This window comes from Macaca fascicularis, chromosome 3, assembly GCF_037993035.2.
Source record: "Macaca fascicularis isolate 582-1 chromosome 3, T2T-MFA8v1.1".
NCBI classification, from domain to species: Eukaryota; Metazoa; Chordata; class Mammalia; order Primates; family Cercopithecidae; genus Macaca; species Macaca fascicularis.
The window spans coordinates 158,583,186-158,608,938 of record NC_088377.1 but is presented as its reverse complement, the minus strand read 5'-3'; the positions used below and the strand labels follow the sequence as shown (position 1 = coordinate 158,608,938).

The 25,753-nt window shown below is 40.6% G+C and overlaps 1 protein-coding gene across 50 annotated transcripts in view; it reads right to left on the bottom strand.

Annotated features, from left to right (window-relative positions):
- The window catches only part of ST7 (suppression of tumorigenicity 7), a 277,720-nt gene that overhangs the window by 69,283 nt on the left and 182,684 nt on the right, over positions 1 to 25,753 (bottom strand). The gene's annotated exons all lie outside the window — the stretch shown is intronic.

The window sequence follows — 25,753 nt, the reverse complement described above, 5'->3', positions numbered from 1 at the left end:
ACATTAACTATAAGGTAAGTCCCTTCCCTGTCTAACCCTTAGTATTGGGGTTGAGATTAGGCTAGATAAGACTACCTAATACAATTCTGGGGTCACAAAAATTCCTTTTTGCTTCTTCTCTAAAACCACATTAATGACTCTCTGGCACATTGTTTTCAAAACAAAAGAGAAGAAATACATATATGTATATATATGCATGTATATGTATGTGTATATATACACATGCACAAACTCATATATGTGGGGGATGTGTAGATGGATGGATGGATGGATGGATGGATGGAGGGATGGATGGGAGACAGAGAGAGAGAGATGAAAGGGATTGTCACGGGAGAGAGGGCACATTATAGAAGTCAAGAGCAGCACCACTTTTGCAATCAGATAGATCTGGGTTGATACCCAGGGAAAGTGAAGTTTCTTAGCACCAGATGAGCTCATTTTCGTCATCAGTAAGACGGGGCTAACACCTAGCTCCCACTACATGTAGAGATCCCACACAGACACGTAGGGGGTCATTATCCATAAATAACGTTGACACAGATATAGTACATTTTCAAAGTGCTATCTGATTTGCTACATATGAATAGTTTTCTTTTCTTTTCTTTCTTTCTTTTTCTTTTTCTTTTTTTTTTTTTTTTTTTTGAGACACAGTTTCACTCTGTCACCCAGGCTGGAGTGCAGTGGGGCGATGTCGGCTTACTGCAACCTTTGCCTCCTGGGTTCAAGCGATTCTCCTGCCTGTAATCCCAGCTACTCTGGAGGCTGAGGCATTAAATTTAAATTAGGCACCACACCCGGCTAATTTTTGTATTATTAGTGGAGACAGGGTTTCACCATGCTGGCCAGGATAGTCTTGAACTCCTCACCTCAGGTGATCCACCCGCCTCAGTCTCCCAAAGCGCTGGGATTACAGGCAGGAGCTACTGCGCCTGCCTTGCTTTTTTGTTTGTTTTTTGTTTTTTGAGACGGAGTCTCTTGCTCTGTTGCCCAGGCTGGAGTGCAGTGGCGTGATCTCGGCTCACTGCAACCTCTGCCTTCTAGGTTCCAGCAATTCTCCTGCCTCAGCTTCCCGAGTAGCTGTGACTACAGGCGTGCGTCACCACGCCCAGCTATGCTATGTATGAATAGTTTTCATTTTTAGTTGCACAACAGAACATAACTCAATTTACTTATTTTAAAATAATGTACCAAATAAATACTTGGTAACATAATTAGCCTTTCTATTACAAAAAGACCGCAGTTCCCATATCAAGTTTTGAATGAAAGCATATGATAAATATAAAGGCCTGTTTTCTATCAGCTAAGTCATTCTAAATAAATCTTTAAACGTGCTCAGTATCTAGCATAGTTCTGTTTATTTATTGCCCGCTATCTTCTCCACACTGGTAATTGATTTTTTCTTGGCAGCAAGAAATTTATATGCCCTCTTTTACCCAAATATTACAGCTCACATAGAATGAAAATGCTAACTCTTCTATGAGTCCTCTAATACCTATGGGGAAGAACATGGGATGGGCCAAGGATAGAATTTCAGTTTCAATTTTACATCATCTGGCTATTGTCAGTTCAAGTTTATTTCAATGGAAGAATTTGAGGCACTTCTGAGGTTAACATTTATGAGCTCAAATGGGAAAAAAAAGGCAGAGTTAATTCACTGGATTTGAAATACTCTATGGACATAATTTAGAACTACGGTCTGTATACTTTTTCTCAGCTGACTTACAGGATGAAAACAACAGTTTAAACCTTTCACGTTTGATTTGTATCTATTTAAGCATTTTATTAGTTTAGCTATGCATGTATTGTTCCTTGAGTGAGAAAGGCAATGGGAAAATTTTTACATACTTTAAGGCAGAGGTTAACTAAAAGAGATCCTCAGCCAGATTCCTAGTGAGGTCAATACAAGCTTGGGCTAATTAAAGTTTATAGAATTTGGCCTGTATTATATTCAAAGAGCGGATACTATTTTGTTATAGTTGCAAGTTTGACATTATTTAATTATCGTTTCAAATAAAGGCATAAATAGAAAATAGAAAAGACACTGTATATTGCATGGTTATTATTTTGTCAGTAATTTTTACTGACACTAAGGGCCGTGAACGGGAAGAATGAATTGTTTACCAGAGTCCTCAGAGGCCCACGAGAATTCCATTTATACAGATCACTATAAAATGCAGTACTGAGTCCTGAGAGGCCTAAACATACACTAGTAGAAAATGTCATTTTCACAACAAATCTAAAGACAAATATTAAGCTGCATCTATTGAAAAGTAATATGGTCAATACATGATCCACACGTTCACTAGTTCACCAGTTAACTAGTTCTTCACTGAACTGAGCGCATTATGTAAATGCATCCATCATTGAGAACTAAAGAGAAGTAACAGTTGCAGACACGCTGATGATCTTCCAATGAGAGTTTTGTATCTCCCAAAGACTCAAAGGGCTGGACGTTTATCTAAATAATTATCTACTTTTCCTGTCAAAACTGTGATCCGTTTGGTCCAAAGAGGAAGCTTTTCCTTAAAAATTAAAATGAATGAGACAAGCTTTGCATTTATGCACAGACCAACAAAAACGTTTCAGTGTAAAACTTCCTTTTCCATTTGTTTCTCAATCAGACAAAAACAACAAGCAAACCTGGTCAAAACTTGGAAATCTTCAAAGGTTGTCCTCTACCTCTACCTGCCTCAGTGACAATTCTTTACCTAACTTTAAGAATCTAAGAACTTTCCAAAATCAAAGGTCTGAGAGCACCACTGTTTTATCTATGTTATTAGGAAGGAAATTTCTGTACTCTAAACTTTATGGCAAACTGCAGTTTCACAAACCCCAGAGTGAGGTTGTTGGAGAGGAGGGGAGGAAAGAAGGCTGGTCTCATGCTGTCTTGGGGAGAAGAATGATTTATACTCTCCTCAAAACTGATGGGTAACTCTGAGTAAAACATTTCTTTCTCATCTTAAACAGCTTAAAACAGGGCTGTGTCCTGGCCCGGAGATCATGAACAAATCCGAGCAATTTGGTGCATATTTTGAATGGTTTGGAAGCAGGCCCACCGACAGAGGGCGATAAGCATTCCTCCCCCTCTGTGATGACATGGCACTGCTCTCCTGTGCCAAGAGTGGCCTCAACAAGCAGCTAACCACACTGGCCAACAATTACTGTCAGAAAGGACTTTTTATGCCAAAACCACTATCATTGTGTTTGGCAGGCATCCTTCTGCATTCACATGGGTAATAGTAAATAATTCTATTCAGTAGATTAATGCATATGGTTATCTGGGGCACAATTAACAAATATTCATGCTGGCAGGCATCTCATGACAGGGTCATGCTGAAAGTTAACTATTATGGAAGATTCTTCTATAGCAATAGGCAGAAGGTTGGTACTCCAACCTCTTACATTCATCTACACACTGCTCTTCACTTTGCCTTCTAACATTCTCTTCGCTCCCCAAGTCTTTCCACTGAACCCTCCTGGAATCTGAGTCCATGAAACACACATTTCCCAACACGTCCACATGCTATTTACAGAGTACTAGCCTGAGTTCACTGCTTCTTTTGCAGCTGTTGAGTTAGCCCAAAAAACTTTTGTCTATGAGGCAGGATGTAGGGCTGGCTTCTCCATGTTGCCTGAAGTGCATCCAGATCATTAACGCTCAGCCCTTGGGCAGCAGTTCTTGCCCCTCAGAAGCTCATACCATCATGTTTCCAGCACCCGCCAGCATTCTGTTACCATGTATTCTACCAGGTAACACACCCGCATACACTGAAGATTTTGGCGCCTAGCTCCATATTCTCACTCTTGACCTTAAGCCTTACCCTCCACAAAGATAATTTCAGTCTATGTGAACATCCCATCTGGTAACCTAGACTCTTAGTGTTTCACCTTCTCAAAATAAGAAGACTCCATGGCCAAACTCCAGAGCTTGATGTTATCTAGATATGTTCCTTTGAAATTCACCTGTGCAATGCTATGACCATAACATACTGCTCCCCGGTTATCTCACACCATTACTCCCATTAAACTTCCTCTTTAATTTCACTGAGACCACCAGTGCCTTGTCCTCTCTACTTTTTTGTCCTTATCTTTCTCGGGCCAGTCTCATTCCTGTAAAAATTCTTTTTTCTTTTAGACCCCGTGTTATCACACTCTCCTGGTTTTACTCCTGCCTTTCCAGCTGCTCCTGCTCAGAAGCTACTGGATGCTTCTCTGTCAATGTTGGAGACCACTGGGACTCACTTCTTAAACTTCCCTCTTCTCTATTTCTCCACATACATGATCCTATTCAACATCAGGGCTTTCAATCCTGTATATGTTGGTAACTCCCAGACTCCTCACCTCTGAGTTCCAGGCCTCCATCCACAGGCCTCCATCCAATTTCCTTCCTGCAATACCTACCTGGAGCTATAATAGGTATCTGAAACTCTACATGACACAAGCAGAATGCCCACTGTACCATTTAAAACCTGTTCCTCTCCTAGTCATCCCTCTTTCAGTAAATGGTATGACCACCACCAAGTTGATCAGGCTAAAAAGCTGTACACTTTTAACTTTCCTTGATTATACCATTTCTTTTGTTCCACAGACAATCTATTCAATTCATTTTACAAATAGTTACTGAGTAGTTACTGTGTATCAGGCACTATTGTACTGGGATACAGTAATAGGCATACAAAATTCTTCTCCTCATGAAAATGGCATTCTAGGGAAAGGAAACAGAAAATAAGCAAATAAAAAAAATCCATAGACTGTCAGATCATGATACATTTTGAGGAGAATAAGTAAAGCAGGGAAATGGGTTCGTGAATGTTGGTGCAGCACAGGCAGACGTGATTTTTAAATAGAGCAATCAGGGAAGCTACCTTGCAAGGTGACATTTAAACAGAAACTGATAACAGAGCAAGTCATGAGAATGTCTGGAAGAGAAGCATGCTGGGCAAAGTTTTCAGCAGCGTAAAGTTTCTGAGGTGGGAGTGAGTCTGGGGTATTCAACAAATGCAAGACGGCCAGCATGGCTGGAGCATAGTGAACACAGCAGCCGGGCTGTGGACAGCCCCGTAGGCCACTTTGAGAGTTTAAACTCTGAGTGAGATGAGAGGTCCCTGGAAGGTTTGAAGTCAAATATAACATTACCTTACATATGCCTTCAATGGCTTCATTCTCTGCTATGTGGAGTTAGAATAAAGAGTAGAAGCAGAAAGACCAGTTAAAAGGGAAGGCTGTTAGTACACTCCAAGTGCGAGATGATGGTTTAAACCAAGAGAAGGGCTATGAACCAAGGGTAGGGTGTTGAGATATATACGTCCAAATATATCTCACATACAACCACTTCTTCACTGCCACTCCCTAATCCAAACCCTCTTCAGCTCTTGCCTGGAATACTATCATGACCTCTTAACTGGCCTCCTGCCTCCATTCCTGCTCTCCATTCTTGACAACGTAGCTTAGTAAGATCTCATCCCTCCTCTGTTGTATACATTTCAAAAGCTTCCCATTGTACTTACAATGAAATCTAAACTCCTTACAAAACTACAAGGCCCTAAATGATATGGCTGCTCCCTGCCTTTTCAAATTCATCTCATTCTGACCTTCCCTTTAGTCACCTTAGCCTCCTTTTCATTCTTGCTAAACTCTTCCCAGCTTCAGGACTTCTGCATTAGTTCTTCCTCTGACCAGATCTTCATGGGGCTGGCTCCCTCTCACCCTTTAGATAGCAAAAATATGACCTCTTAGGGAGGCCCTTCCTAAGCACTTATCTAAATTAGGCCCTCCTGTTACCTATCATGGCAGCCTGTTTAGTTTCTTTATGGCACCTATCATTATCTGCAAGTGTCTTTATCATCCATGTCTCCCCTCCCCATGCTGGTAGGGATGTTGTCTGTTTTGGTGTGAGGCATTCTATAGATGCTTGCTTTTAAAAAAGAATGAATCCATCATCCCTTCTTACCCTCCCTCCCCTTCCTCCCTTCTCCAACCTAGAGCCCACAGCCCATCACCTTTCCATTTCCTTGCCAATTCCTCAAGTTCCTGACTTCCTCACATCTTTTCATTCCACTCACATAGCAACACCCCCACCCTAGATCAACCCAGATGTCTATCATTTCTGCTCCAACATTCAGGTCAAAGGGCACAACTATGAGGTGTAGAGGAGCAACTAAAGTATATTGATCTCTGACCTCTATCGAGCCCAAACTGCCCAGTAAACCTCCAGGATTTTTACCTCTCTGCTGACTTCTTTCCTGCAAATTCCACCACTCCCTTAATACTCTTAACCCACCTCCTCGCAGTTAACTCCCAGCAGATGACCCTGTCTTCTATCTAATCAAGCAAACAAAAGTCAGCAGGCAGGAATCCGGTCACTCTGCACCTCTACCATACTCCTCCACTGCAGGTCCCACCTGCATCCAGATCCATCTTCCTAGCCCTATCAGCCACACAGAGAATCCTCTTTGTCTTAGTCTGCTCAGCCTGCTATCAGAGAATGTCACAGACTGTGCATCTTAAACAACAGAAATCTATTTCTCACAGTTCTGGAGGCTGGGAGGTCCAAGATCCAGGTCCTGGCAGATTTGGTTTCTGGTGAGGGCCCTCCTCCTGGTTTGCAGAGGACCACCTTCTTGCTTCATCCTTACATGGCACAGACAGATCCTCTCCTGCCTTTTCTTATAAGGGCACTAACCCTATCTGTAAGGGCTCTACCTTCATGACCTAATTAGCTCCCAAAGGGCACTCTCTTTATATGCCATCACAGTGGGGAGAAGAGCTTTGGCATATGAATTTGGGGAGAATACAAACATTCATTCTGTAGTACTCCTTTAGTTAATCATCCCTTTCTGTGCTCTGGAATTCATCATGCTGCACTCCTCCAGACTTCATTCTATCAGTGATCCCCTCTCTTTCATACGTATGTTTAATTTCTCCCTTGCTTTTCAGTACGTTCCCATCAACACTGGCACATGCTCAGGTCTTCTACTGCTTACAGGTTCCCTTCTAGGTATCATCACCTCTCTCTTTTCCATCTAAGATTACTGCAAGAGTTTTACTACTCCAGTAGACATCTTACCTCACATTCAGGAGATAACACAATGGAATCTGTTTTATACACTTTACATTCTACTGATCTTGCTTTTGCCAAATTCCCAACCACCTCTTTGAAGTAAAATGTAACAAATAGTTTTCTCCACAACAAATATTTACTGAGTAATTGTGTGACAAGTACTGGACTAAGAATTGTTCAGATCATATATACATTTTTCTCTGCAGCATTTAATACTGTTGACCATTTCCTCCCTCTAAGATATTCTGTTGCTATGGATTTCATGGCAGTGTCCTAAACTTTTTTCCTACTTCTCTGGTCACTTCTTTTAAGTCTCCTTTGACTGATCAATCCTGCACTTCTTCCTCCTCCTCTTTGTTAACTCTACTCACTTTTTCCTCCATAATCTCATCTTCACTCACTATCTAAATCACCTCCCATGCTGATCCTTCCCAGAACTTCCTCTAGCCCATATCTCTCTCGTAAGCTCAGGGTCTGTATATCCCACTGCCTTCTAAATATTTCCATTTGGATGACCCTTAGGTTTAGCAGGTCTGAAGCTGAAATCATTCCTCCTGCCCACCCATCCATAAACCAGCTACTTAGACTGCAATCTCAATCCCCATGATGACGATGTTTTCTGCCCAGTTTCCCAGGACGAAATCCAGACGTTATCTATGACTTATCTTTCTTACTCTCTTCCTCATACAACACCCACCACCCTGAAAGTAAAGGCAAACAAAAACTTACCCAGTCTCCAACTTCTCTCAACTCTACCTCTTAAATCTTGCCAATTGAACCCACAATCCACTTCGGGTTATTCTACCAGGACCCACTAAATTAAACCCAGAATATTTGAACTGTGTCTCTCTATTACTGAAAAATAGAAGGCAAGGTTGAAACAGGAAACTACACAAGACAGGAGTGAGCATTTCTCTCTCTCTCTCTCTCAGACAGACATGTGTTGTACTCTGAAGCAGCAGCATCAAATGACCTTTGACTCTTCAGCAAAAGATCTAAAAAAATTATCTCCCTAAAATCAGTGATGTATGAGAACACCAGATGGAGTTATTTATTAATGCATAAACTCTGGATCCACTTGTGAAGGCTCTATACAGCCCATATCACAGCAGTAAAAGAACTCAGCAAAAGACTTACAGATGTAGATGGAAGACTGAACAAACCTAGCTACTCCTCTCCCCTGCAACAAAACCTATTGAAATTATTAGAAAATGGTGTCGAAGGAGAGAAATCTATACCTGTGATGAAAACAGGAAAGCAGGTGGGAGGAATGGCTGGCAGAGTCAAGAGATTTTAACAATTTTCTCCAAGATAAACTGTTAAGTGGGACTTGATTAATCCACAGCACAGGAAGCGATAGCTGTTCTGAGAAAAGCCTCACAGAGGCTCCAAATTTGGAGCTGGCAGAGACAGAAAGCAGGAGTGGGTTATGGGGCAGTAGCCATATGTAATTAAACACTTGACTTCAGAGCAGCTGGGCTGAGCAACCCTTCTCATTGCCCCAAATTTAATGGAAATACAGTGACTGCCTGCTCTACAATCAGAGAGGTGTTCACTAAAGAAACTCAATATTTCTTCATTAAATATATATATATAGATATATATATATATATATATATATTTTTTTTTTTTAGATGGAGTCTTGCTCTGTCACCCAAGCTGGAGTGCAATGTCATGATCTCAGCTCACTGCAACCTCCGCCTCCCGGGTTCAAGCGATTCTCCTGCCTCAGCCTCCCAAGTAGCTGGGAGGCACACACTACAGGCGTGTGCCACCACACCAGTTAATTTTTGTATTTTTAGTACAGACAGGGTTTCACCATGTTGGCCAGACTGGTTTTGAATGCCTGACCTCAAGGGATCCACCTGCCTCGTCCTCCCTAAATGCTGGGGTTATAGGCATGAGACACCACGCCCAGCCTGAGGTCATAAATTCTTAGTCAAGTCCTCTTATCTTGACTTTTATGAGGATTTGGGGTGGAACATGTACCCCTCTATTTCCCATCCAGGCATTCACCCATCCATCCATTTATTCAACAAAAATTAATTGAGTGCCTATCTATCATGTGCCATGGAAGATGAAGTTCCTGCCCTTGTAGAATTTATTTTCTAATGGAGGTGAGGAATACAGATAATAAATAAGTAAATAAACAAATAAGTAATTTCAAAAGTGAAGGAGCAATTAAAAAATAAGAAAAATAAATAAAAAAAAATAGTGTGTGTGTGCCCATGAGTGTTTGTGTATAGTGCTCCTCCAACTGGGGATCATGAAAGGTCCATTCTAAAGTGCTATTCCAGCTAGGCCTAAATGACAAGGAGGAGCCAGCCAAGTGAGGATCTGGATCAGTCCATTCCTGTGCAAAGGTCCTAAGAAAGGACCAAGCAAGCTTGGCACACTCAAAAAGAAATCCAGTGTGAGTCCAGCCTAGTGAGTTAGAAAAAGAGTAGCATGAGCTGAGTTCAGAGGAGTAGGCAGGGACAAGATCATGTGAGGCCTCGCAGACCATGTATAGAGTTTGCATTCTATTCTAAAGGCAATGGTAAATCACTGAAGGCTTTTCAGCAGAAAAGTGACAAATGCTGATCTGAGTTTTAAAAAAGTAGTTTGGGTTACTTTCTTCCGAATGGACTCTATACGGGCAACAGTGGAAGTCTGCAGACCAACTGCATAGCTGAGATGAGAGACAGAGGTAACCTGAATGAGGATTATAGCAGTGCTGTTGGAAGAGGTGACGAGACTGTGTACATGCTTTGGCAGTAAAGCCAACGAGGACTTGCACATATTAATTGAATGTGGAAGGTGACGCAAAGAGAGGAATCAAGGATAACTCCTAGGTTTTTCACATGAGCAACTAAGTAGATGTAATGTGACTTACCAAGAGCCAAGATAGTGAAGAAACAGATTTGGCATAAATGATTGAAAAGTTCAATTTTTTTGACGTATTGAGTTTGAAGTTCCTATTAGATACCTAAGTAATGATATCAGGTAGGCAAATGAATATAAATCTGCAGTTCAACAGAGAAGAGGGAAATACAACTACAGGAGTCATTACCTTACAGCCTGTATTTAGAGTCGAGGGCCAAGTGAGACGGCTGGAAAGGGAGTGTCACAGGGAAGAATGGAGGCCCAGGCAGAGGCTGCAGCCCTCCAGCACTGAGAGGCTGCAGGCAGGAAGAGCCAGGGAAAAGATGGAGAAGGAGCAGATGGAGAGGTAGAAGAGAAATTACACGAGTGAGAGACCACAGAGAGCAGGAAAGAGAGTGTTCCAGGAGAGAAGTAACCAAAAAGAGGTTACAACTGAAATGACAAACTGGCCACTTGAAGAGCTTAAAAAAGCATAAAACCAGAAACAGAAGAGTCAAGCGAAGATGAAACGCTCTGAAAAATTTTTAGGCGATGTAAAACTTATGGAATATGGATATGCATGAGCAGAGTGGACAACATTACCTTCCAAAATACTTTCAGGGAGAGATCCAAACAAAAAGGAAACAGAATCCCTGAGGGCCTCAGCACTTGAAGGCATGGGGCACAGAAGCAGCCAGAGAACAAGACTGGGTTTAAGTCTATACCCATAGCGACTAGACACTCCAGTTTCTCTTTCCCACCTCAGACAACCGCGAAACCAGGGATATCACACAGAGTAAGAGACTAAGCAAGGCCTGGTGCTAAAAACTGAATAATTAAGGTGACAGTCTGGATAATGAATGACTCAGTTCTGTCTCCTAACCTGATCCCAGAAACATTGGCAGTCAGGTGTATACTCCACAAGCAAAATACCTGACAATCTTTCCATGGAGGAAATGAATCACCATGGGGAAAAAAATCCAGGTACTGACATTTGAGGGGAGTATGTGATTAAATGATTAAGCCAGTTACCTGGGCAACCACAGCCATACATCCAAATGAGAATAAAATGTCAATGAGCTCAAAAAACAATGCTTTCAAAAAAAAAAAAAAAAAAAGTAGGACATGGACAGTCAAGGTAATAAAATGAAATACTTGCATATAGCAAAAATTGAAGGATGAGAATACCTCTACACACCTAAATGCCAGAGGAGCCCATCAGAGTAGGAGCAGAGAGCATCTCTCCAATGAAAACTTGAGAAGGCCCACTCCTGACCCTCCATGGAACAACAAGAAACCGTAAATCAAGAGTGGAAAATGGGACAGTGATACATTAAGCTGGAAGGACAGCCCACCTGATTTCAAGAAATGGGTGTTTAGGGGTAGAAAGGTGGGTGGTGGGTAGGAAGATGGGTGGTAACTATCTTTACTCTGTTTAGGCAGTAAAGATTTTACTGGTGAAAGAGTAAAGATGTCCTACTAGAGCCTAATCTTGTATTTAAATGGCTCAGTGGGAGGTCCCAGAAAGTAGGTTTGTGTACCTGAGGATTCCTGAGTCACAAAGGTAGCTTCCCCAGGCCCAAGGAGAGGGGGAAGGCCAACCAGGGTATCTGCTCTTAACAAGTAGTAGAGATAGCGGTCCAGAAAGAAGGATATGATCAGTGCTTTTGCATTGATTATTAAAAAGGGAAAGCCAGGAGACCCAACTCATTGTCCTCCCTGGTCATCACATGCATTGCTGGCTTTGCCTGTTTTATGGTTTCTATTCCTGATAGCCCAGGTCTGCAATATGTCTGTTTCCAGTGATCGCCTCTCTGCTTACCCTAGAAATCAACAACTTCACTGGCTTCTGCTCACAGAAGCAATCCTGCCAGCTCAGCAGAAACTCAGACATCAGTGCTCCCCACACATCTCACAGAAGGAAAAGCTGTTCACAAATGTCCATGGTTGCTGCCTGATTTAGGGTGGAAAGCAGGGCAGCACATGCTAAGTTAATTCTAACATCTGGGAATAATTTATAGATATTGAGATAGTGATATGCTTAGTAACTGATCAAGAAACATAAATATAAGTATGGATCTTAGTGAGGTGGGAATATCAGAAGAATAAAACAGAAATTTTAAATGTTGAATCAGTGGAAGATAATTTCTTTTTTTTTTTTGAGACGGAGTCTCGCTCTGCCGCCCAGGCTGGAGTGCAATGGCCGGATCTCAGCTCACTGCAAGCTCCGCCTCCCGGGTTCACGCCATTCTCCTGCCTCAGCCTCCCGAGTAGTTGGGACTACAGGCGCCCGCCACCTCGCCTGGCTAATTTTTTGTATTTTTAGTAGAGACGGGGTTTCACCGTGTTAGCCAGGATGGTCTCGATCTCCTGACCTCGTGATCCGCCCGTCTCGGCCTCCCAAAGTGCTGGGATTACAGGCTTGAGCCACCGCGCCCGGCCGTAAGATAATTTCAATGGAAGAGAGAAAGTACGACATAGAAAACGTGAAAGACAGCACACACGCTCAAAAAAAGCAGTAATTATTCTGTTACTCTGCAAACACAAATGGGATAAACATAGCAATTAAAAGTATAAAACCCTCAGATTTGAATAAAGACAATATTCCTCAAAAATTTTACAGATCCAAATGATCCATCAAAAACTTATAGGAAGCTTGATTATAAAATTTAGACAACAATAAACCAGGTAAATATGAATCCCAATAAGTTAGAGTAGATATTCTTAACACAAGTTAAAAGATTCAAGGAAGATGAATATAAAAGACATTGTATACTCATAATAACATATCAGTAAGTCATAATAATCACCAACATAAATGCACCCAACAACAGAACCTTAAAATATATAAAGGAACAAATAATTAAGCATGAAAAAACAGATTAATAAACAGTTGGAGACGAATATTCTATCACATTCTTCTCAGAAACTGATAGAGCAAAGAGACAAAATAAGCTGATATACAAGATTTGAATAATATGGTTTATAAGCTCAAATTAGTAAATACATATAAACCTTTACACCCAACAGAGATTATATTCCTTTCAAACACAGATATAACATTTATTAAACCTGACCATATACTAGGCCTCATAGGAAGTGTCCATAAATTCTCCCCTAATCAATATCATATGATGTATGTTTTCTAAGCATAATGTAAAGAAAAAAAATCAATCAATGACAGGGGGTTAAAACATACTATACAGGGTAAAATCAAATTATAAAGAAATTTAAAAATGCTTACAATCAAATGGTAAAAAGGCAACAAACACAGAGGATGGAGGGGGAGAAGGATGAGGAGGAGAAGAAACAATAACACAAATATGGAAAGAAAAAAACAGAATAAAAACAAAAAAGTTGAGGAAATAAACGAAACCTAATTGTTCTTAAAAGACTGGCAAAATAGACAACCTCTGCCAAGACTAATCAGGGAAAATAAGTAAAAATAGCCAAATAAAATACAAAATGAAAAGGAAGAAAAAAACTATATAGTATTTTTAAATTATGAAATAACATGATGAAAAGTTATATGTAATAAATTTTTAAAATATATAAATACATATATTAAATATAGACGTGCTTGAAGCAGAGCCTAGTACTGGGATACATGGGCATAGTCAGGTATTGCTCGTAAGAATTTAAACATAGGCAGCCATTCTGAAGAGTGAAATGGCAGGACTCACTGGAATCAAGCACGTACATAATCCCACAGTCTAGTGAATGTTTCTCACATGTCTACAAGGATGTTCACTGCAGCACTGCTGGGATAATGGGAAGTTAGAAGAAACCTGGAGGTCCTTCACTGGAGGAAAGGTTAAGTAAAATAGAGTAAGAACACAACATGGAATATGATGTAGCAGTTAGAAACTACAAACTAGATACAAGAGGTACATAAAGCAAAAACGGACAGACCTGAAAAAAAGAGAAGAGATGTATAGACATATAAATTAAACACACACATGACACTACATTCTATATTCTGCAAGACTGTTATAGTCACAGTTTCTCTGAAATCAATTAGATTTTATCTTCCTGAAGTTCCTCACCAACTATATTTTAAGAAGGATCTAATCAAATCCCCCAAAATGTCCCAACAAAGTATAAATTTGTTAATAGTCCACAAGAAGATCAAGAAGTCACTACTTAAGATAAAAATGAATAGGTGCTCTCTCAAATGTAACATGTTCAAAACTGAACTCATAATTTTCTCTCAAAAAACCTCTCTCACCCCAGGCTTCCACATCTTAACTGACACAAACTCCTTCCCTTTCAAGGCAAATACTTAGAATCAACCTTGACTTCTCTTTTTTCTTGTACTGTACATCTGATTAATTAGCAAATTCTGTTAGTCCTACCTTTAAAACATATTTAGAATCTGATCACTTCAAACCACCTCTTCTACTACCACCCTGGCCTGAGCTGCCATTGTGGCTCGCCAAGATTAATATAACACTCTTCCGCTTCTCCGCTGCTACACAGCAGCCTGTAAAAATTAAGACTGGTCATGTCACTCCTCTGTTCAAAACCTTGCAAAGCTCTCCATTTCACCCAGAGTAAAAGCTGAAATCCTTACTGTGATCCTTAAGCCCTGTACGATCTTTAAGCTCCCTCCCTTCTCTTCCCTGGGCTTATTCTGTTTCATCCACCCAGGATTCCTTGCTCCAGACATACTGCTGCCTCAGGGCCTTTGAAAATACATCACATGACCAACTTTGTCATCTCCTTCAGTCTTTGGTCACATACACCTGATCATCCCATTGAAAAATGTGACTTCCTGCCCTCCACATTCTCTACCCACTGGCTTTCCTCATCCTCCCTGTACTGCTGTACCTTATCTTTCTTCCCACAGCATTTTTCACTTTCTAATATACTATAAAAACACACTTATTGTGCTTATTATTTTTGGTCTTTCCTCCCTGCTAGAATATAAGCTGTGTAAGAGTAAGATTCTTTATTCTGTTCACCAATTATACCAATCACCTTGAACACGGGCTGATATGGAGTAGAGATTCAATACTTTTTTTTTTAATAAACGAATGGATGAATGGTGGGTGGTTTAGGGCAATGTGGGTATGGCATGATCAAAATCAACACTAAAGGGTAAAAAGAATGGGAGAAAATGCGGACCAGAAAAACAGCAGTCCTGACTGGAGCCACTAAGTGGAAACCAGGACTGAATCCTGGGAAGGTGAAAAGCAGAACAGCGGGCATCCGAGGGAAGAATTGGTATAGGTATAGCTGGGAAACAGAAACCCAACATCAGTACCTGCAAAAGCAGGCCCAAAACAGGAGTTTTGAGGAGGGAAGCTAAATCACTCACTCAGGTGGCAGGCATCTAGCCAGCCATATAAATGGAAGGTTCTACTTAGCAGGGTATACTACTCAATACACTGGAAAATGAGCACCCAGCATATGAGAAATCCTGATAGTGACAGCTCAGGTTATCAGTCATGTAAATAGAAATACCATGGCAAGTAAAAAAACACTATTTTCAGCTAAAACTCTCACCTGCATCAGGGGTTGTTTACCACCTGCTTCACTATGGATGGTGAATACAGAGCAGAGTTCTCATAAAACATGATTCATCATTACTGATGTGGTTACCATTAGGTAAATAAACAGTTGGTAAATCTATTATTTGCTCTCATTAGTGTCAGGCCTCTGAGTCCAAGCCTGCACACATACATCCAGATGGCCTAAAGCAACTGAAGAACCACAAAAGAAGTGAAAATAGCCAGTTCCTGCCTTAACTGATGACATTCCACCATTGTGATTTATTCCTGCCCCACCCTAACTGATCAATTGACCTTGTGACATTCCTTCTCCTGGACAACGAATCTCAGGAGCTCCCCACCGAGCACCTTGTGACTCAGCCCCCTCCGCCTACAAGAAAACAAACCCCTTTAACTATAATTTTCTACTACCTACTCAAATCCTATAAAACTGCCCCACCCCATCTCCCTTTTCTGACTCCTTTTTCAGACTCAGTCCGCCTGCACTCAGGTGATTTAAAAGCTTTATTGCTCACACAAAGCCCGTTTGGTGGTCTCTTCACATGGACGCGCATGACAATTAGTTAAATTCTTTTCCTTTCTCCATGACACACTAATTGTCAATAATTTACTGAATAAGTAAACTTAGTATCAGGCAAGTCCAGAAAAGCAATTCAGATCAAAAATCAAAAAGAAGGCAGGGGTTAATATAAAGAACTTTGAAGATCAGTGTGGTTTTATGTCTAGCATCTACTTTCAAGACTCACTTTTCCTTTATTTGTAAGTACAGCAAAGAAAATCTAGAAACACGCCAACAGTCATTTCAGAAACACTTAGAGGAATTAACATATTTCACTGTATACTTTGTCTTTAGATCAATGATACACCTGCATATCTTCAAAGCTTTTAAAGTAACTGTTCAGGTGACACTTGATTGCCTGAGGTAAGAAAGGTACTCTTTCCACTCCCCATCCCCACATAATGGTACTTTACTTCTTCAACATTCAAGCTCAACAACTGAGATCGATTCATCAACCAATATGATCCATGATAATTTTAAGAAAAAAAAAAAAAAAGAAACACTGTATACAGGGGAAATAATGTGACCTTTGGAATGGAAAGGTAGAGAAGGAAGTAACTAGAAAACTTAAGAATAAGAAAAAGGGGAAACAAATGGTAATAGAAATTACCTCCAAAACATTCATTTTGCATTTTTCCTCCTAAAGAGATCTTTGTACCTTTGCAATAAAAGCAGAATTCATGTTGTAAAATGTTCTCTAAAATATGTTTTACAAACAATTTTGGAAGAGCATAATATTTCTCTTTTACAAATCACTGATTTCATAAAGATTTCCCCTCATGAACATAAGTGGGCACAAATGCAAATCAACAGTACTTAATGTTCTATTGACTTTTACTCGTCTCAGAGGTGTATATTTTGTAAAGTATGCTTTCATTAGAAGTGTTCCTTTTCATAAATCATTTAAAGGGCATCCTCACACTATTCATACTATCACACTAATTCCCAAAGGTCAATCATTCACACCCCAGGATACCTCTAATGACCTACAAAAGGTATATACTGAGCATCTGCAATAATTTTCTAAGTAGAACTCATTGTAATTTACATTATTTTTTAAAACAAATACTATCACTTTCAAGGAAGGTAGAAAATCAGAATTAAACCAGTAACAAAGAGGTGTCATAATCAACAAGAAGCTGGGCATCAAAGGTCACAGGTGCAAAGCCTTGCCTGGGAATTTGTAAGCCACAGCTCTCTGGCTTACCAATTCAAAGATTTTACTGACTGTCTCTGTCTACATGATACTGCTCCGAAAAGCACAGCACTCGCATTCAAGAAGCTCAAAATTTAGTGAGCTTCAGTTACCCTTTCGCATGCTTTTAAAATGTGGCTCAAGAACCTGTCTGTCTGCACATCCAGCCCTAATTTCTCTTTAATAAAGGGATCACAAAAGTAACTGATTTGAGATAAAAATTGAGAATAGGGATAAAATAAGTGAGAAAAGACATCAAGGGAAATGGCACTGTATTACCTCGAAACTTGTATGTCTTCTTGAGTGAGGGAGCCCCCATGGGAGATGCTCAGAAATTGAGGCTCATTCTCTCCGAGAACCTCGGTTAAAATATGAATCAACTCCGCTCAAAATCCCTACATGATCAGATACGTATTTGTATGAGAAAAGGGGCTGTAAAGATACAGGCTAAACTGTATGTGTTGACTTCCTCAGTGCGATGGCACTGTAGAAGTAGAGGTGATATCACAACTCCTTCAATTCTCTGACTTGTCACAATGAGCATAAATTACTTTTGTAATTTTATAGGACACTCACGGTATGTGTGAGTTAAATGACACAATATTTGTAAATTTCTTAGCAGAATGTATGGCACATAGTAATACTCACTCTGTAGGTTATTGATACAAACTAAAAAGCCTGTAGTTCTCAGCTGGGAATCCTGTAGATGACGATGAAAATGCAGAAAGGACACAAGCAGCTCCCTCTGACTATTTTTTAAAGGAGCCAAGTGTAAGAACACAGAGGGATAGTCTGCAGCTATCATCTTTACATACTAGGCTGAGAGTGGGTTTAACATGGTCAGAGGCATGCAAAACATGTTTATAGTTGAGCTGATATAGCAGTGAAGTTTTAGAAGAATGAAAGTTTATACAGGGTATCTATATTTTGCTTTTATATATGACCTGCTATTGTGGGTTAAATTGTGTCTCCCAGAAAGATATGTTGAGATCCTAACCCTCAGTACCTATGAATGTGACCTTATCAGAAATAGGGTTTCTGCAGAAACAATCAAGTTAAGATGAGGTCATAAATACAATATGACTTATATCCTGATGAGAGGAGGGAAATCTATACCCAGAAACACACACACACACAGGGAGAATGCCATGTGAAGACAGAGGCAGGGACTGGGGTAATGCAGCTACAAGCCAAGGAATGTCAGAGACTGCCAGCAAACACCAGAAGCTGGAAGAGGCAAATAAGGATTCCTCCCTAGAGCTTTCAGAGGGAGGACGGCTCTGCCACTTGCCTTGTTTTTGGACTCCTAGCCTCCAGAATTGTGAGAGAATAAATTTCTGTTGTTTAAACTATCTAGTTTGGGGTATTTTGTTATCCCAGTTCCAGGAAACTAATATGCCTGGGAATAAACTAGTCACAGGTCTGGTTTTAAGCTAAAATTCTAGGTGGATGAAGTTTTTCTTCACCACATCCGTATTTCCCTGTGTCTACCCCATTTTCTACTTTTTTTTTTTTTTTTTTTTTTTTTGAGATGGGGTCTCCCTTTGCTGCCCAGGCTGGAATGCAGTGGCACAATCATGGCTCACTGCAGCCTTAACTTCAGGCCCAAGAGATCTTCCTGCCTCAGCCTCTCAAGCAGCTGGGACCACGGACCACAGGCGTGTGCCACCATGCCTGGCTAATTTTTGAATTTTTAGTAGAGATGGGGTTTTACTACCTTTCCCACGCTGGTCTCGAACTCCTGGGCTCAAGCAGTCTGCGCCGCCTCAGCCTCCCAAAGTGCTGGGAATACAGGCGTGAGCCACCATGCCCGGCCATTTTCTACCTTTTTTGCATCCACTACTTCGTTCTTTTGAAAGTGGTCTTGATCTTTATTTTTAAATTTTATTTTTATCATCATAAGAAAATACAAATAGCACATATAATATTCAACATTACCTAGGCCGGGTGCGGTGGCTCAAGCCTGTAATCCCAGCACTTTGGGAGACCGAGATGGGCAGATCACGAGGTCAGGAGATCGAGACCATCCTGGCTAACACGGTGAAACCCCGTCTCTACTAAAAATACAAAAAAATAAGCCGGGCGAGGTGGCGGGCGCCTGTAGTCCCAGCTGCTCGGGAGGCTGAGGCAGGAGAATTGCGCGAACCCGGGAGGCGGAGCTTGCAGTGAGCAGAGATCTGGCCACTGCACTCCAGCCTGGGCGACAGAGCGAGACTCCCTCTCAAAAAAAAAAAAAAAAAAAAAAATATTCAACATTACCTAAATACAAAAAAATAGAAAGATGGCTATAATCTTACTGCTATAGACTTTCTCCATAATCAAGGTTTTTTCTTTATGCTTATACAAGTGACTCTCAAGGCATGGTCAGGGAACCCCTGGAGGTATGGTCAGGGAACCCCCGGAGTTTTGTTTTACTTTGTCTTGTTTTTGAGACAGGGTCTTACTCTGTCGCCCAGGCTGGAGTGCAGTGACCTGATCACAGTTCACTGCAGCCTTGACCTCCCAGGCTCAGGTGATCCTCCCACCTCAGCCTCCTGCGTAGCTGGGGATTACAAGCATGTACCACCATACCCAGCTAATTTTTTTTTTTTTAGTAGAAATGGGGTTTCATCATGCTGCCTAGACTGGTGTCCAACTCCTGAGCTCAAGCAATTTGCCTGTCTTGGCCTCCCAAAGTGCTGGAATTACAAGTATGAGCCACTAAGAGTATTTGACATCTTTTCAGGGGGTCCTTAGATCAAAACTATTTTCATAATAATAAAGTTTTTCTTTGCCTTTTTCACTCTCCCTCTCCCACTCCAAGAGGTCACCTGTTGGGTAATATCACCATAGACTGAATACAGAAGCAGATCTTAGCCTCCAGCTGTCTCCTGTTCATCTGGACACTAGAGAGATTCGTAAAAGTATAAAAGTAATGTCACTCTTCTTACTGTTTTTTGTTTGAACAATATAGTTTTCATAACAATGTTATTTGTGTTAACATATATTTGTAATTATTATTTTAACATCTTTTCAAATTTATGTTTTAATTTTCTAAAATGGTAAATATCAATAGGTAAACTCACACAAAGGTTTAGGGGTCCTCAATTATTTTAAAGGGGTTCTGAGACCAAAAAGTTTGAGAACTATTAGTCTATATTAGCGTATATTTTTAATTGAAAAAATGGAATCAAATTATACCTAATGTTTATACTTTTCCTTTTCACTTAACAATATCTCTTGGACAATAACGGTAAGAATAGCAACACTGAGTACTTATTACTCATGAAGTCTGGTCCCAAGTGCTTTGCTTGAAATATCCCATTTAATCCTGACATCTACCCTGTGAAGTGAGTACCAAACTAGCACCCTGGGCACTTCTGATACAGGTAGTTGTAGACCACACTTTCAGAAATACTACCTTATTACAAGACCTTTAACAAGTACCAATGTCAAGGGTTGTTAGGAAAATTAAATGAGGTTATATTTGTAAAGCACCTAGAACAACACCTAGGACGCAGTAAACACTACAGAAATATTTGTCATTGAGATGGTATTTAAAACTCTGAGATTGAATGTAGCCACCCAGAACTGGCCAGGGGACACTTCAAATTTTGGAAGTCACAAAGATGAGGAAAATCTAGCAAAGAGATTATGAGATTTTAGGAAAACTAAGAGTATGGTTTTCTAAAATCAAGTAAATAAAATGTTTCAAGAACAGCATGACGATCTGTGGGAAATGAGAGGCCAGGATAGGGGAAGAGGTAGTGTTGCAGAGAGAGTGAAATAAGAGTGAGGGAGAACGGCTCAGAGGTTGGCAGGAAACTGCAAAAAGGAAGGGGGAAAGGCGATAACGTCAGAGTCTACTTTCAAAGGAACTGTAGATTTACGGAAATGAAGCAAATGATGATCTCGAAGCATGCATGAGGGGCAAGGGAGACCACCACCCCACATCACATTCTCCTCTTTGTCCGCCCTCCCACCAGGACCCCAGCAGGTTGATTTACTCTTCCTACCCTGGGATGGATCTTCAGGGAATCTCATTTGGGCAAAACAGTCCCCAAAACCAGGCTGGTCAAATCTAGGGGTGCTTCAGAGGCTTACACCCACACTAAGGGAAGCCCAGACTCCTAACACACAGAGTGGATAAAAACCCAAAGTCTGGGCCGGGCACAGTGGCTCAAGCCTGTAATCCCAGCACTTTGAGTGACCAAGGTGGGTGGATCATGAGGTCAAGAGATGAAGACCATCCTGGCCAACACAGTGAAACCCCATCTCTACTAAAAATACAAAAATTAGCTGAGTGTGGTGGCACATGCCTGTAGTCCCAGGTACTCGGGAGGCTGAGGCAGGAGAATCACTTGAACCTGGGAGATTGCAGTGAGCCGAGATCGTGCCACTGCATTCCAGCCTGGTGACAGAGAGAGATCCCATGTCAAAAATAAATAAATAAACAAAACAAAACAAACAAAAAACATACCCAATGTTGGCCCTGAAACAGATCTACTCACCTCAAGATGCTCTAGATCAGTGGTTCTTAATGGGGGATGATTTTACCCCCCAGGGGACATTTAGCAACTTCTGGAGACACCTTTTTTTTGTCACAACTGGGGAGGTACAGGGGTTAAGTTGCAATTGGCATCTAGTAGGTGGAAGCTAAGGATGCTGCTAAATATTCTACAATGCACAAGACAGCTCCCCACAGCACAGATTTATGTGACCCAAAATGTCAATAGTGCTGAGGCTGAGAAATCCTGCCCTAGACCAAATGACCTAGGCACAGGAGCTTTTGGGTTCTTTCATACAGGCAATCTAACCCATCCTTATTAGTTTTTCCATGCCAGTTCTGACAGTGTATGGCTAAGGGGCCAGACCATAGTCATCAGCCCTATGACATTCATTCCAAATCTACTCAAATAGGGCCAGGAAAAGACAGAAGGAAAACCTGAGGTTAGCTAAATAGTAGATGTCAAAAGGAAAAAAGAAATTGTATTGTATATTAAATGTTAAAGAGGCAAAATTACCAGACATGAGAGCAAGCAGAAAGACCTTTCCTTAAATTTAATAAAGCAGAAAATGCAACCCTTTTTATTTTGAATAATAAATAACACCTTACATTACAGTGACGTTCAAAAGCCAGCATGCAAGGCCAGTAATCCCAGAACTTATGGACTGCTGGAGCCCCGGAGGTCAAGATCAGCCTGGGCAACATAGCAAAACCCAGTCTCTACAAAAAATACAAAATTTAGCCAGACATAGTGGTGTGCACCTATACTCCCAGCTCTTTGGGAGGTTGAGGTGGGGAAACCACTAGAGCTTGGGATGTCGAGGCTGTAGTGAGCCAAGATCGTGCCACTGCACTCCAGCCTGGGCATCAGAGTGAGACCCTGTCGAAAGAAAGAAAGAAAAGAAAAAAGGAAAGTAGGAAAGAAAGAAAGCAAGAAAAAGTCAGTATGCTTTCTTAGCTCTGCCTACTGCCAAAATATTCCTTCAGTAGTAAGGTACGGCTTCCATATTCATGATTGCAAAAGGAAGCTAATTAAAATGAGTATTTTTGAAAAACATCCTGGGAATTCAAAATAATTAATGTGTTGCTTTAAAAAATGAGAAGTGATGAATCTTGATGTTAAGGAGTTGACATGTTTACCTCATCGATATTTCACAGGTGTATTGCCATGGAAATACAAGAAATTATCTACTGCTGGCCTTCCCAGAATTCCCTTTTATTCTTTTTCAGAATCTCTTATCAAATAACAGTTTCCCCTTCCTTAAGGTGTTTCCAGAGAAATTTCTTTAAATGATTCTGCTTTCTACATGGAAGGCATTCCAACTCTGACATTTCTATTTCTACTTTGAAATCTGCTCTAGGAAAGTTTTAAACTCATGCATATGGGGAGAGGATGGCTATGTCTTAATGAGAAATTAGATCATCCTGCCTAAGCCTCTATCAGCAGGCTGTCTGGAATCTACTGAGCTGTTTTATCGGAAAAAGTCTTCCAGCAAGATAGTTTATGTGCATGCTGTTAAAGGAGTGAACCTCTTAGTGAAGTCGTAGTTATCTATGACCCCTGACCGGAGAGGAGCCAAACAAATTAGGCCTGGTCAACAACTGTCTCCTGCAAGGCTGGGAACAGTCATAGCTTTAACAAAGAGAAGGGTCCTCAGCCTTCCCTCCTCTGTTTGTGGTGCAAGGATTGATAAAAGGAGTCCCTGAAGGAAGGAGCACTTCAAATATTTCTCTTCAAAACATATCTCTACCATGTCTCATAGTGTTCCTTACAGGACTGCTATACCAGAGGGCCCGTGTCTGCTGGATGCTCCATAAATCCAGAAAAAGGAGCACATGTATTGGTATTCTAAGAGTATGACAGATTTTTTTTTAGAAATGTAATATAAGAAACATGCATATATACACAAACATGCATAAATATGTATGTGTATGTATGTATACACATATGTAGAGAGAGGGAGACAGAAATTAATTGAGTGATCAATTCATTTAAGAAAAATAAATTAGAAATATTGTAAAATGTCCATCAGGAGAATGGTCAAGCAAATGATGGTATGTTTATACAATGGAGAAAAATCCGAACAAAATTTGTAAGCATGCCTACCATATGTCAGGTGTTTTCACATTATCTTATTTAATTCTCCCTGTCAATTATCCTTTTAGGTAAGAATTATTATCCCCAATTTACAGAAGACTAAATGAAAAGCACATAAAAGGCATTAATAAGTTGCCTTGGGTCACGAAGCTGATAAAGAGAAAAGCTGAGATACACATCCAGGTGTTTTGACTTCCTGCCCAGTGTTTCTCCCATTGCATCCGTCTCTCCCTCAAGATCTATAATGTGAACTAGGTCAATCAATGGAATTGTAAATATAAAATAACAGTAAACAAAAAGCAAATCATAATGTAGGTGCATTGATCTTCATCACATGAAATTTTATACGTACTGAAAATGATGATAACCAGGAGACTGACAGAAAAAAACCCTGAAATTAAAATCATCAGAATTTGTTCTTCCTATTAAGTTGCTTAAGCACTCAAGAAAATCACCAAAATTAGCTCCTCAATGCATGCCTGTTCCAAGCTAATTAAAGTTCAGAAAACTCTGTTAAAGGCTGAATGTGACTGGGCCAGGTTAAGATAGAGAAATACCTCATCCTTCCTAAAATTCCCAGCCCCTTCAGAGCCAAAGTGACGGGCAAAGGGATGCAGTATATCAAAGGATGGAATTTCTGTAAGTTAAAAAGCTTTGAGAACAAGTTCCTATCTCGGCAGAAATCTCCTTTTCTTAAAATTAGCACTTATACCATATAACGTTCTTTGAATTCTTCCTTCAAACAAAATAATTTAATTGAGGGAGATTCTCTTTGCAGTGGCTCTGCCTAGAGAGCATCTATCACCTGCAGTTGAAGAGAAATACTGTAATACCTTCCCTTCCAGTTCCTCTCCTCAGATTTGGGGGCTACACTGTTGCCTAACAGAGTGGCCAAAACCAAAGCACGAGTCTCACTTGGGCCTTCTCACATCATGCTGCAACTTGCAGAAATAACCTGGAGTGAACGTTGTGTGTTGGTGCTCCCTCCTCCAAAGAGCAAATGGGAATTCACAAGAATAACTGTCTTTCCAAACTCCAAAAAGGCTCACCAAGTGTGCAGTCCTCCTGTGCTCAAATCCATGAGCTGAGAATTGAGCTAGATGCCACTTTTATCTTGCCCCTTGGTTCTTTCGTTTTTATAATAGGCAGGTATGTATGTCTTCTAATTCAGCAAAAGAATGAAATGTTGACAAAGGTTTTCTGAGATTGTTTTTAAAAAAGAAAATAGCCTTTATAGCAGCATAATTTATAATCCTTTGGGTATATACCCAGTAATGGGATGGCTGGGTCATATGGTACATCTAGTTGTAGATCCTTGAGGAATCGCCATACTGTTTTCCATAATGGTTGAACTAGTTTACAATCCCACCAACAGTGTAAAAGTGTTCCTATTTCTCCACATCCTCTCCAGCACCTGTTGTTTCCTGACTTTTTAATGATTGCCATTCTAACTGGTGTGAGATGGTATCTCATTGTGGTTTTGATTTGCATTTCTCTGATGGCCAGTGATGATGAGCATTTTTTCATGTGTCTGTTGGCTGTATGAATGTCTTCTTTTGAGAAATGTCTGTTCATATCCTTTGCCCACTTTTTGATGGGGTTGTTTGTTTTTCATGCACACGTATGTTTATTGCGGCACTATTCACAATAGCAAAGACTTGGAATCAACCCAAATGTCCATCAATGACAGATTGGATTAAGAAAATGTGGCACATATACACCATGGAATACTATGCAGCCAAAAAAAAGGATGAGTTTGTGTCCTTTGTAGGGACATGGATGCAGCTGGAAACCATCATTCTTAGCAAACTATCACAAGAACAGAAAACCAAACACCGCATGTTCTCACTCATAGGTGGGAACTGAACAATGAGATCACTTGGACTCAGGAAGGGGAACATCACACACCGGGGCCTATCATGGGGAGGGGGGAGGGGGGAGGGATTGCATTGGGAGTTATACCTGATGTAAATGACGAGTTGATGGGTGCTGACGAGT